The sequence below is a fragment of the Carcharhinus amblyrhynchos genome, chromosome 19 (genome assembly GCF_965287045.1).
Source record: "Carcharhinus amblyrhynchos chromosome 19, sCarAmb.v2.hapA, whole genome shotgun sequence".
In the NCBI taxonomy this organism is placed as follows: domain Eukaryota; kingdom Metazoa; phylum Chordata; class Chondrichthyes; order Carcharhiniformes; family Carcharhinidae; genus Carcharhinus; species Carcharhinus amblyrhynchos.
The window spans coordinates 36,279,033-36,291,872 of record NC_137342.1 but is presented as its reverse complement, the minus strand read 5'-3'; the positions used below and the strand labels follow the sequence as shown (position 1 = coordinate 36,291,872).

The window sequence follows — 12,840 nt, the reverse complement described above, 5'->3', positions numbered from 1 at the left end:
TTTTTTAAGTGGGAGAAGCTTAATTTTATTGTTTGCCTGCTGAATTCTGAAAGTGTTGAAAGCCTATGTTTGAAAAACTAATTTACACATTGAATGTGCATAGCCTTGTTGCTGTTGTATTGGAAATGTGCGGATCCCGTGTTAAATTTAGTGATCATGCAGCATTACTTGTTTTAAATTTGATATTTATTTGTTGTGAATTTTAAAAGAACTGTACATATGTCATTGTAGATTTATTACTGTTTCTTCAACCTTTCTAAATGCAGATTCTTTTTGTTTTATGATTTAAACTGATTTTGGTGCAATCAGTATCAGATGTTGGTAGGTGCAATTAGTATGCAATGTTCCAGGTGTTGTCTCACCAAGGTCCTCTATAACTGCAGCAAGATATCCCTGCACCAGTAATCGAATTCTTCTGCTATGCAGGCCAGCACATCTTTTGTTTTCTTTATCGCCTGCTGAAACTGCATGCCTTCAGCGTCTGATGTGCAGGACGTCCAGGTCTCGTTGCACATTCCACTCTCAATTTATAGCTGTCATCAGCCTTCCTGTCTTTATCCATACTATACTGCATTTGCCTGCTCACTCAACTTGTCCAAATCACACTGAAGCATCTCTGCATCCTCCTTACAGCTCATCCTCCCACCCAGCTTTGTGTTATCTGCAAATTTGAAGATATTACATTTTGTTCCCTCATCTAAATCATTGTGAATTGCTGGTGTGCTAGCACAGCCACCCCACTAGTCACGGCCTACCATTAGGAAAAAGATCCATTTATTCCTACTCATTTACTGTCTGCCAACCAGTTTTCTATCCATCTCAATGCATTATCCACAATCCCATATACTTCAATTTTGCAGGCTATTAATCATAGACCTTGCCAGTAGCCTTTTGAAGGTCCAAATAAACCAAATCTACTGGCTTAGCGATCACTCATCCACTTAGTGATGTTGGTAAAGGGATAAATACCAGCTAGGCCACCAGAGAAATGTCCTATTTATCTTCGAATAGTGCCATTGGACTTTTTATATCCACCTGAGATAGCAAACTTCATTGTTTTATCTGCAGACTGCAGCTCTGAAGTTGCAGCGCTCCCTCAGCACTGAGCTTTTGTTCACAAGCCTCTGACTTGTGACCTTGTGACTTGGAGCTGGCTGACAGATAAAGTTGAAGAAAACTGTGGTATGACCTGAAGCAGGTTTGCCATGTTTTTTTATTAATAACCCTTTAGTCATGGAGAATGGAAACAGCCTTCAGTTAAGGTGAGCTATTATTACTTGAATGTCTGTTTAGAACATAAGAACATAAGAAGTAGGAGCAGGAGTAGGCCATCTAGCCCTTCGAGCCTGCCCCGCCATTCAATAAGATCATGGCTGATCTGAAGTGGCTCAGTTCCACTTTCCCGCTTTCTCCCCATAACCCTTAATTCCCTTGCCCACCAAAAACCTATCTACCCGTGACTTAAATATATTTAGCGAGGTAGCCTCCGCCACTTCAATGGGCAGAGAATTCCAGAGATTCACCACCCTTTGAGTGAAGAAGTTCTTCCTCAACTCCATTCTAAACTGCAGCCCCCCCCCCCCTTATCTTGAGGCTGTGCCCTCTAGTCCTGCTGTCCTTTCTGAGTGGGAAGAATCTCTCTACCTCTACCCTATCCATCCCCTTCATTATCTTATACGTCTCTATAAGATCCCCCCTCATCCTTCTAAATTCCAACGAGTACAGACCCAGTCTATTTAGTCTCTCTTCATAGTCCAACCCCCTCATCTGCACTCCCTCCAAGGCCAAAATATCCTTGCACAAGTGCGGCAACCAAAACTGCACACAGTACTCCAGCTGCGGCCTCACCAGTGCCCTGTACAGTTGCAGCAAGACCTCCCTGCTTTTATATTCTATCCTCCTCGCTATAAAGGGCAGCATCCCATTCGCCTTCTTGATCACCTGCAGGCAGGGTTTTTGCGTCTCATGCACAAGGACCCCCAGGTCCCTCTGCACTGTAGCATGCTGCAGCTTTTCGCCCTTTAAATAGTAATCCCTCCTACTATTATTCCTGCCAAAGTGGATGACCTCACACTTGCTTAGGAGCTGCATGACTACTCACTGGTTTGTTTGTAAGTAGGAGTTAATCCATTTTTCATTTAAACTGGCTACTCGGATTTGAGAGAAGCAGAGAAATGCTCTCTTGTCTTGTGCCTGAAACTCAGCAAAAAGTCTATCCCTTTGTACAGCACTTGTGTAGATTAAGCAGGACAGTCCTGTGACTTGAAGCTGGTGAACTCAGGAATATAGAGGGTGCCTTTGAAATGATTAGATTTTAGGTGGATTTTAGATAGATAGATAGATTCAAGATGCAGTTCAAATACATTGGACAGAATTAAATTGGTTGAAGTGAAGGAATTGTGATTAACTCATGAGATTGCGGCTTCCAAAATCTACCATATGGCCCTCACTGCAAATGTTAGTACATTGAAAACAGCATCAACTTGCATATATAAAGTGCCTTTAAATAGCAGAATACTCCAAGGTGCTTTCTGAGCAATACAAAAACATTTTTGACGCCAAATCACCAAAAAAAATTAAGGTTGTTGACCAGATGCATAGTCAAAGAGTTGCGGTTTAAGTATCATCTTAAATGAGGAGAGAACAGTAAAGAGATGGCTCATGGTGGGAATTTCAGAACTTAGGACTGACGGCTGAAGGCAGTCACCAATGATAGAAAATTGGACTTTGACAGATATCAGAATCAGTGAAGCACAGAAATCTGAAGGTTGATATAGCTGAAAGAGGCTACCAAACTAGCGAGGGTAAAAGGCCATGGGGGGAATTGACAAAAAGGATGATATTTAAAATTGAAACCTTGTTGGGTCATAAGCCAGTGTAGATCAACAAGCATTGCCCTGGTGAGGTAATGAGAGTTGGGCCAAGTAAGAAATGGGCAGCAGAGATTTTGGGTTGCACAAAGTTATGTAGGCTGGAAATTGGGAAGCTGGTTGGCCAGGAGAACATTGGAAGTATCAAGTCTAGACTTTGCATACATGAGGATGAGGATTCAGAAGCAGCAGATATGAGGCAGGTTTGGAGTCTGGCAATACTGGGCAGATGCATATAGAAAAGAATCTTAGTGATGGAACAGATGTATATTTGAAAACATTTTGGGGTCAAACACATCAAGATTGGGAGTGATCTGTCTCACCTTTCAACAGTTGCCAGCAGGAATGGAAGCCATGTCCAGGGATAACAGTTTGAGGTTGGGATCAAAGCCAATTGCTTCAGTCCTCTCTGTTCAGCTGGAGAAAATTGAATGTCAGACAAACAATGACAAATTCCTCAGTGGAGGGATTCAGGAAGGTTTTGGAAAGGCAGTGCTGAGTGCCATCAGTGTACATGTGGAACTTAATGTTTTCAGAAGACATTGTTAAGGGGTAGCATGTAGTTGAGGAGTAGAGGGGATCCTTGAGGGATTCCAGAGGCAATGGTTTAGGAATGGAAATAGAAGACATTGCAAATGATTCTCTGGCTGTTATTCAATAGATCAAAACAGATCCAAGCTAAGATGGTTCCTTTCAGTTGGGCAGTGGAGAAGAGGCACTGGAAGCATTGAATGTGTGGACATCTGCAGATAGGTTGAGAAAAGTGAAGAGGGATAGTTTACTACTATCATAGTTGCAAATAAAGTAATTTGTGTTTTTAAGGATTGTTTAGTACTGTGAAGGAATTGGAAACCTGTTTTAAGGGACTCAAACTGGGATTGTAAGATGATAAAACAAGATCTTATGGATTGTGAGAAAGAAAGGGAAGGATTTGGGCATTGATACCATGTTCAAGTACTTTGAGGAGGCAAGGGAAGTGAGAGGTGATGCGAAATTTGGAAGAATAAAGGGTTGAAGAGCTTTTCTGAGAGCGAGGTGATGATGGTTGATTTGAAGAGAAATGGGTAAAAGAATACCCAAGGAAATGAAATAGTTAACAATATTGGCTAACACTTAGTAGAAAGGGAAGCTAGGTGGGAAATAAATTGGTTTAACAGGATCAAGAAAAGAGGAAACGAATCCCATGAGAAGGTCAGCTCAGTGTGAGGTGTCTGGAGAAACTGTTCCCATTGACAGAAGCGTTGAGAAAAGAAGGGACCAATTTAAGGCGATTGGCAAAAGAATCAATGGCGCATGAGAATGAACATTTTTATGCAGCAGCTGATTAGGGTCTAAAATGCAGTTCCTGACTGAAGAGTGGTGGAGGCAGATACTCTGGTGGCTTTCAAAAGGAAATTAGATAATTTGTCAAAGGAAAAGACAATTGCAGGGCTATGAGGAAAAAGCAGGGGCATGGAATAACTGGATTTCTTTTCAGGAGCCAACATGGATTTGAGGGGCTGTTTCTATGAAGTTATTGTTAAATATCCTCCTTTCAGAGAGGTGAAGAGATAAACATCTCTTGAGGTGTACGTATAAGCATTAAGTGACATGATAAAAGGGAAACCAATATCAAGGTCACTTGCACTGGGTCATGATAGAAGAATACATTTATTTTTGGATCATTTAATATACGCCTTGAGCTCTTTTTGTTTGTAAAATTCATGAACTACTTGACTGCAGAGAGAAATCAATAAACCATATAAGCTTGATTATGCAAGTGAAGAGAACATAGGCTCAGGAAGAAGTAGCTACCTCACCGATTGCTGCAAGACCTTTAGTACCAATTGTTAACATTGCCATTTGACTTCCATTATGGTTTATTTGTCGCACAAGATTTTATTGTAATTGTCTTTATGCTTCACAGTGTGTTGTGGGAAGACAGTGGAACATTACAAGTCATTAAATAGCAGCTTTATTGCAGAAGCTCTCTGCACACTTGGTATATACATTTTTACATATTTGGTTGTGATCCTGAACAATGTGCCTTGATATTCTGGAAGATATGGAAGTTTTGGTTAACTAGTGGTTTGTGCCCTGAGGTTATCAACGTTTTGCCATTTGGAAGGTGCTGCCTACAGCCATACAGTTTAATCCTCTTCAAATGTTTACCTGCTTTTACTTTAAAAGGTGTAAGGATTTCTTCCTTAACCCGAAAGGAAAGCATTGCATGATCTATAAACACTAAAGACAATTTCAAACTATACGAAGTAACTTTTTTCTACCAATCTTATTAAAACATCATAATTTTTAAAGCTCCATTAAATTTCCTCGTCATTTTCCATTCCATTGAAAATAGTCAGTCTATCATAGAAACAGTTGCTCTTTATAATCAGTGTTTTGATTTTGGCAGATCTATGCTTTCATGGCATTAATAATCTTACGATAATGGAACACCTGAAATAGCACACACAACTCTTAACTGCGACATGGCCATTGTCTTTACAAACTGATTTCTGCTTTTCTTCAATTCTTTACACCCATAAAATATTGATTCATTTACGGCTTAATTCCTTGCACTTTCAAGAGGTAATGTATTTGAACCACAAAGGTTTCCCTTCAACTTGTTCCAAGCTTTCTATTGAACACTTCTAGCTGCACTTCAGTCCCACGCTCCTGATCTTTGGCCACCATGTGCAGAGGAGACAGGGCAGATTTGAGGAATTGTTTGGAATTGTTTCTGGGCTAGGCTGAGGTAGCAATCAAAGGGTCCAGACAGTGAGCTGGTAAGGGGGCTGTTTGGCCAAGTACCTTACCTGTCTTTCTGCGACTTTGTTCACACACAGGTGTCCCTGGAGTGGGAGCAAGCAGTATCCAGTGAATATCAGGCCCTCTGAGACTAATGAGTATTAAGGGAGCAGTCTGTACTCAACCAGCCTGCACTTACAAAACCCAAAGTGACCTGTCTATTGTTAGATGTTACTTTGCGATTGGCAGCACTTGTTGAATGACCTTGAATGCTCTAATAGCTACACTAACATGGCTTATTTACACTTTCTAGAAGGGACATAGATTTATGTGCAAGGACTTGTTCTCAGCAAAAAAAAGGAATATGTTCAAGCCTGCTCCCTTTTTTGAAATACATTGAAACATGGGAAGCCTATTGTTTCCTGCTGCTTTTTCCATGGTAATGCCTTGGCCAATCAGAGTCAACTTGTCAACTTGCCAACTAGTCAGCAGTCCCTTTTTCTGGCGGTATAAATTGTGGTTATTGAGATTTGCCATTCTTGCATTTCTCGAGTGTAAAGACAACATGTCTCTTTTTCAATAATATTCATTGTTGCAAAGCCACAATGTTTCAAACTATGCTTTTATTGTAAGTTTAAAGTCTTTTTGAAGTAGTGCTGGAAAAAGGAACAAAGTAAAATGCTGTATAAATAAGAGAATTCTGATTATTTGGTACCTGAAATAAATATAAAATCTACATAAGCTTGATCAACATCTGAAATATTGATTGATGTTTAAGCTGGAACCCTTCACTTGAGTTTCATTGCTTTTCCAAATAATTACATTGATGGGTGGGACTTGGATTTTAAGATGGATTAACATAAAATACATATATATATTAATAGCTAACAACAAAAATGTAAATGTCAAGGGGTCTGCATTGATTTAAAAAAAAGATTTGGAAGGAATCAATGATCAAACCTTGAACTAGCAAGCTAAATGTTAACAGTATGCAAATCATGCACTACGATACATCTGAAGGACTTTGGCCTAATAGTCAAAACAGCTTGTATTGAAGTGCACATCAGTGATTAGGTCAGTTCTGAAGAATATGTTCCTGATTTAGTCATTATACTTTTAGAATTAAAACGTTTGAAATAATTAAGATGCATTAGAAGAATTCAGAAGAATGATTAGAATGAAATGAGAGCAGTAATAAACTCAGTTAAGAAGAAAAACTTGGCTAAATATTTTTCTGAAGTAAAAGACCAAGTGGTGATGTGAGACTTGTGTTTAAAGTAATAAGGAGGATAGATAAAATTGAAAAAGGGAAGCTATTTAACTTGGCCATTGAGCAACTTTTGAAATTAACATTGCATTAGAAAGAAAAATCTAATATCTTATAAATTAAACACTTCAAAGTAGACTACTTTGAAATGCAGTGATTAATGTAGACTATCACGGCAATCAATTGCAGTTCATGGATCACCAACATTGAGCAGGATTGATGAGGTGGATTTGAAGCAGCAGTGGGACTGCCCAATGCCTGGGGGACCCCCCCCCCCCCCCCCCCCCCCCCCAAACCATGCCCCAACTCTGTGCATCTTTGTTTTGAATGGCACCTTATTTGCATGATGTGGAAATGCTGGCGTTGGACCAGGGTAAAAACAAGAAGTCTCAACACCAGCTTAAAGTCCAACAGGTTTATTTGCAGCAAATGCCACAAGCTTTCGGAACATGCTTTTCCTTCGCCAGGTGGGTGGGAGTTCTGGTCACAGACAGGGCACAAAGACACAAACTCCATTTACATGCATAATGATTGGAATGTGAGTCTTTACAGCTAATCAATTCTTAAAGGTACAGACAATAAGAGTGGAGAGAGCTTTTAAGCACAGGTTAAAAGGATGTGTATTGTTTCCAGACAGGAAAGTTAGTGAGATTTTGCAAGTCCAGGCAAATTGTGGGGGTTACAAATAGTGTGACATGAGCCCAAGATCCCAGTTGAGGCCGTTCTCGTGTGCGGAACTTGTCTATCAGTCTCTGCTCAGTGCCTGTGCGCTGTCGTGTGTCGTGAAGGCTGCCTTAGAGAATGCTTACCCGAAGATCAGAGGCCAAATGCCCGTGACCGCTCAAGTGTTCCCAACAGGAAGAGAACAGTCTTGCCTAGTAATTGTTGAGCGGTGTTCATTCACCCGTTGTCGTAGCATCTGCATGGTCTCCCCAATGAACCAAGCCTTATGACATCCTTTCCTGCAACATATCAGGTAGACAACGTTGGCCCAGTTGCAGGAGTATGTACTGTGTACCTGCTGGATGGTGTTCTCATGTGAGATGATAGCATCTGTGTCGATGATCCGGCATGTCTTACAGAGGTTGCTGTGGCAGGGTTGTGTGGTGTTGTGGTCACTATTCTCCCAAGGCTGGGTAGTTTGCAGACAACTGTCTGTTTGAGGTTGTGCAGTTGTTTGAAGACAGGAAGTGGGGGTGTGGGGATGGCCTTGGCGAGATGTTCGTCTTCATCAATGACATGTTGAAGGCTCCGGAGAAGATGTCATAGCCTCTCCACTCCAGGGAAGTACTGGACGACGAAAGGTACTCTGTCCACCATGTCCAGGTTTGCCTTCTGATGAGGTCGGTGCGGATTTTGGATGTGGTGCATCAGAACTGTCGATCAGTGAGTCGAGTGTCATATCCTATTATGACAGCATCTTTCGATGTCTGTTGCGATCCTGTTGCGGAGTAATCGATGTAATCAGTTACGTAGTGAAGGTGGGACACATTTCTTCCCCTTTGAGTCACCCACATAACATGAATTTTGCCATTTTTCATTGTATATTTAAACACCATTGCAGTGAATTTCAGTTTCCAGGGTTAATATTTACAGGAGGAACATCTAACTTTTCTTGGAAGTGTGTGGGATCAGTTGATGCTTACATGAGTTGATTTCCCCGCCCAAGCTGGACGAAGTGGAATGCCTGAGCTTGCAGTTAAGGACAGTGTGTATTGCACGGCGTCCAAGCAGTCCCTGACCAAGGTCACCAAAAAGCTGCCCAAGAAGTGGAGAAAAGCACTCAAGCAGAGCTACTCCACTTAATGTATCGGGTGTGACCCAGGTCCACCCTTCCACCTGCATCTCGTCCAAGGCCACGAGCGTCATGAACTCCTTTGTGGTAGACATCTTCGAGCGCATCGCCTCTGAGGCATCGCATCTCATCCACTACACAAGCAACATGCCACCTTGGCCCAGTTGATCCAGAGCACCGTCTACCTCATGCTGCCGGGTGAGCTAGCCGAGGCAGTCACCAAGTACACTGACTCAGCCTAGGTTGACCACAGAGATTAAAGATTACATGCAATACTGAGAAGCCTGTGCTGCTGTTGGGGGTTAAAGTGAGGAGGATAATTACGCGACATTAAAACGGAGAGGGAATTGGATATTGAACTTGCGACTACTTGAAGTAGTTTAGCTGGTTTCCTGCAGGAAAATGTGAAGTAGGAACATGTGCGATTTCAAAGCATTCAATCTCCAGTCTTTTTACTATCCTTTTTTTGGGAATGGGAAACACCTGTATTGTCTTTATAGGCAGAGTGACATATGATTATTGAATCCCCTATTAAAAATACAGTATGTCATAAAAATTCTTGCGTCTTAATGGCAAGTATAATTACAGTTCCATTCACGTAACTTGACAGGCACTTAGTGACTGGTGAATTTAGTACATAAAGTAATAGATAGTTGAGAGTTTTTTGAAGAACTGTGGAACTTGAAGGGATTGAGTTGTCTTACATTGCAAAAGTAAAATTTAGCATTTTGACAAGATAATGCAAATCCTGAAATGATGTTAAAGTTGTCTTGTGCACATTGTGCATGGAAAGTGGGTTAACACCCTATCCAATCAATTCAACCCAAATCATACAAAGTGAAAATGTCTGCTCACTGCCAGCTTCACAGGCTCAATGTAAAATGAGTTCTGAGGAGTCTCAAACCTAGCTCCAAGGAATAAAATTACCCACAAACTGGCAGCAAAATTGTTGCCCTGAGTCAATTAAAAACATTGTTGTCGGAAATGAATGCTATGAAATGAACGAATGTTTCCTTCTGACGGTTGATTTAAGTAAATTGAGGATTTTCAAGACATTTGAGCATGCGTTTGTGATTGGCACACTCCAGCTTGGCTGTGGCATTTTTGACAAGTGATGCTTGCTTGAATTACATGTCTAAATTCTAACAATTCTAATTCATAGAACATAGAACATTACAGTGCAGTACAGGCCCTTTGGCCCTCAATGTTGTGCTATCCTGTGAAATCAATCTAAAGCCCATCTCACCTACACTATTCCAATATCATCCATATGTTTATCCAATGACCATTTAAATGCCCTTAATTTTGGTGAGTCCACTACTGTATCTATCACTGCTCAATTTAAAGCTATGTCCCATCATGCTACCCATCTCCATCCGAGGAAAAAGGCTCTCAATGTCCACCCTGTCTAATCCTCTGATCTTCTTAACCTTCTTCTCTCTAATGAAAACAGCCTTAAGTCCCTCAGCCTTTTCCTCCTTAGTCCTTCCCACCATACCAGGCAACATCATGATAAATCTCCTCTGCACCCTTTCCAATGCTTCCACATCCTTTCTATATTGCGGAAACCAGAACTGTATGCAATACTCCCAAGTGTGGCTGCACCAGAGTTTTGTACAGCTGCAACATTACCTCATGACTCCTAAACTCAATCTCTCTACCAATAAAAGCTAACACACTGTACGCCGCCTTAACAACCTGGGTGCCAACTTTCAGGGATCTATGCACATGGACACCGAGATCTCTCTGCTCATCCACACTACCAAGTATCTTACCATTAGGCTAGTACTCTGTATTCCTGTCACTCCTTCCAAAGTGAATCCCTTCACACTTTTCTGCATTAATCTCCATTTGCCACCTCTCAGTCCAGCTCTGCAGCTTATCTATGTCCCTCTGTAACCTGCAACATCCTTCCACACTGTCCACAACTCCACCGACTTTAGTGTCATCTGCAAATTTACTAACCCATCCTTCTACGACCTCATCTAGATCATTTATAAACATGACAAACAGCAGTGGCCCCAAAGTAGATCCTTGTGTGGTTCACCACTAGTATCTGAACTCCAGGATGAATATTTCCCATCAACCACCACCCACTGTCTTACAGCTAGCCAATTTCTGATCCAAACTGCTAAATCACCCTCAATCCCATGCCTCTGTATCTTCTGCAATAGCTTACTGTGGGGAACCTTATCAAACGCTTTATTAAAATCCGTATACACCGCATTAACTGTTTCACCCTCATCCACTTCTTTGGTCATCTTCTCAAAGAATTCAGGTTTGTGAGGCACAACCTACCTTTCACAAAACCGTGTTGACTATCCCTAATCAAGTTATACCTTTCTAGATGATTATAAATCCTAACTCTTATAATCCTTTCCAAAACCTTGCCCACAACAGAAGTAAGGCTCACTGGTCTATTATTACCATTATTTGTTTGTATTCTTTTTGCTGTCCATTGCCAAAAACAAAAGGTGCTTTATAAATTGGAGTGTTGTATAGTTCGTGGTGTGTTTCTGCCTTCTGAATATTTTTAATCAGTGACACCCCCTTCTCCCTGCATCAGCCCCCAAATCCCCATGTCAAGCAAGGCAGTCAAATCTATAAAACGTTTTTGTACCAAAGGTTTATGTCAATGAGGAGATCAGAATTGTATAAACAAACACTTGCTTTATGATGGCTCAAGTGTTCAGAAAGATTATTCTCCTGTGAGCAGGCTGTGTTAATCTATGTCAAAAACAAACTAAAAGATGATTGTGACTAAATCCTGTTGCATTGTCAAAGTGCCTGTAAAATCTATTTACATTGCTTTTAGCAGATGAATGCAATTTCCATCTGAGTTTTAAAAAAGCTTGTAAATGAGAAGAATGGTAGACTGGAGCTGTAGATTAGATCATAAATAACACTTTTAATTGTTCACGAATAAAATTGATTCTGATCAAGCTTTTGTGGAACAGAATGAACGTGTCTGACGTTTAAGATTTTGGAATACCTTCTATTCTCCAGTTGGTATCTTGATTATTTATTTGGAACGTGTTGCACAGAAGCATGAAATAGTTCTATAAAAACGAAAATGAAAACTTCAATTGGGGAGTATAAAAATATTCAAAGAAATTTACCTGTTGCTCTGTAAATAGTTTTGTGTGGAAAGTGAATTGACAACACCTGAAACCATTATGTATCCTTCAGTGTTGCTGCTATTCTGGGGATGTCTCATGTCCAGGCCTGCTGGAGCAATACCCAAAACTTGGAAAAGCATTCAGGTTGTAGTGTCAATATTTTTGGACATTATGAGGGGCAGTGGATTTAACAGCAGGAGATTTATTTTTAAATGAGAATTTTGCTTTATCATTCGTGGTGTATTTTTCCCCTGGGTTGAGTTAAAGCACTTGCAGTGGATGTGTTCATTCCTCCCTTTGGTTTTGGCTGTTCTTCAAATGGCGTATCAGTCACAATTAGTGAGTTTACATGCTTCCCTTTCATCATAGTGACCTTTTGGCAGCAGTCCAGCCAGCATGTCTGTGTCTTAATTATGACCAACTGAAGGACATTGTATGGCTATAGTAAAAGATGGGGAGATGCCAGCATTAGATTGGGGTGGCTACGGTAAGAAGTCTCAGAACAACAGGTTGAAGTCCAACAGGTTTATTTGGTATCACGAGCTTTCAGACACATCTGATGAAGGAGCAGCGCTCCAAAAGCTCGTGATCCTAAATTAATCTGTTAGACTTTAACCTGGTGTTCTTAGACTTCTTACTGTAGTAAAAGAGCAAATATTATGCCTTGCTTTTGGATGTCTTTTCCCTCTTTACATAAACCGGTACAATCATGTTATACATAGTAGATAGCAACTACATTTGAAACGTTACAATATTAGGGTTGGTCCTGCAAAATTCGTGTTTGGTTGACTGGTGTACAAAGACTGCTCAGTAATAGGACAGAAATCTATGTGTTACTGCTTTGAAAATTGTGTTCTGCAAGACAAGAAGGAAATTAAGGTATATCTGGCGACTTCATGTTTGAATGCAGTTATTTGTTGTTTTCCTGAGCAAATGGAAAAATATGTGTGGTTGCAACAAGCAGAATTGTTTGAAAGTTTGAGGTAATGTGCTGGAGTTTGGATCAGTGTAGGCCTCAACCTTGCACATCAAGTCTCGATGTGCCATCCTGTTCACTCTTAT

The 12,840-nt window shown here is 40.7% G+C and overlaps 1 protein-coding gene across 1 annotated transcript in view; it reads left to right on the top strand.

The window, feature by feature from the left end:
- The window catches only part of snd1 (staphylococcal nuclease and tudor domain containing 1), a 907,822-nt gene that overhangs the window by 241,279 nt on the left and 653,703 nt on the right, over positions 1-12,840 (top strand). The window lies entirely within an intron of this gene.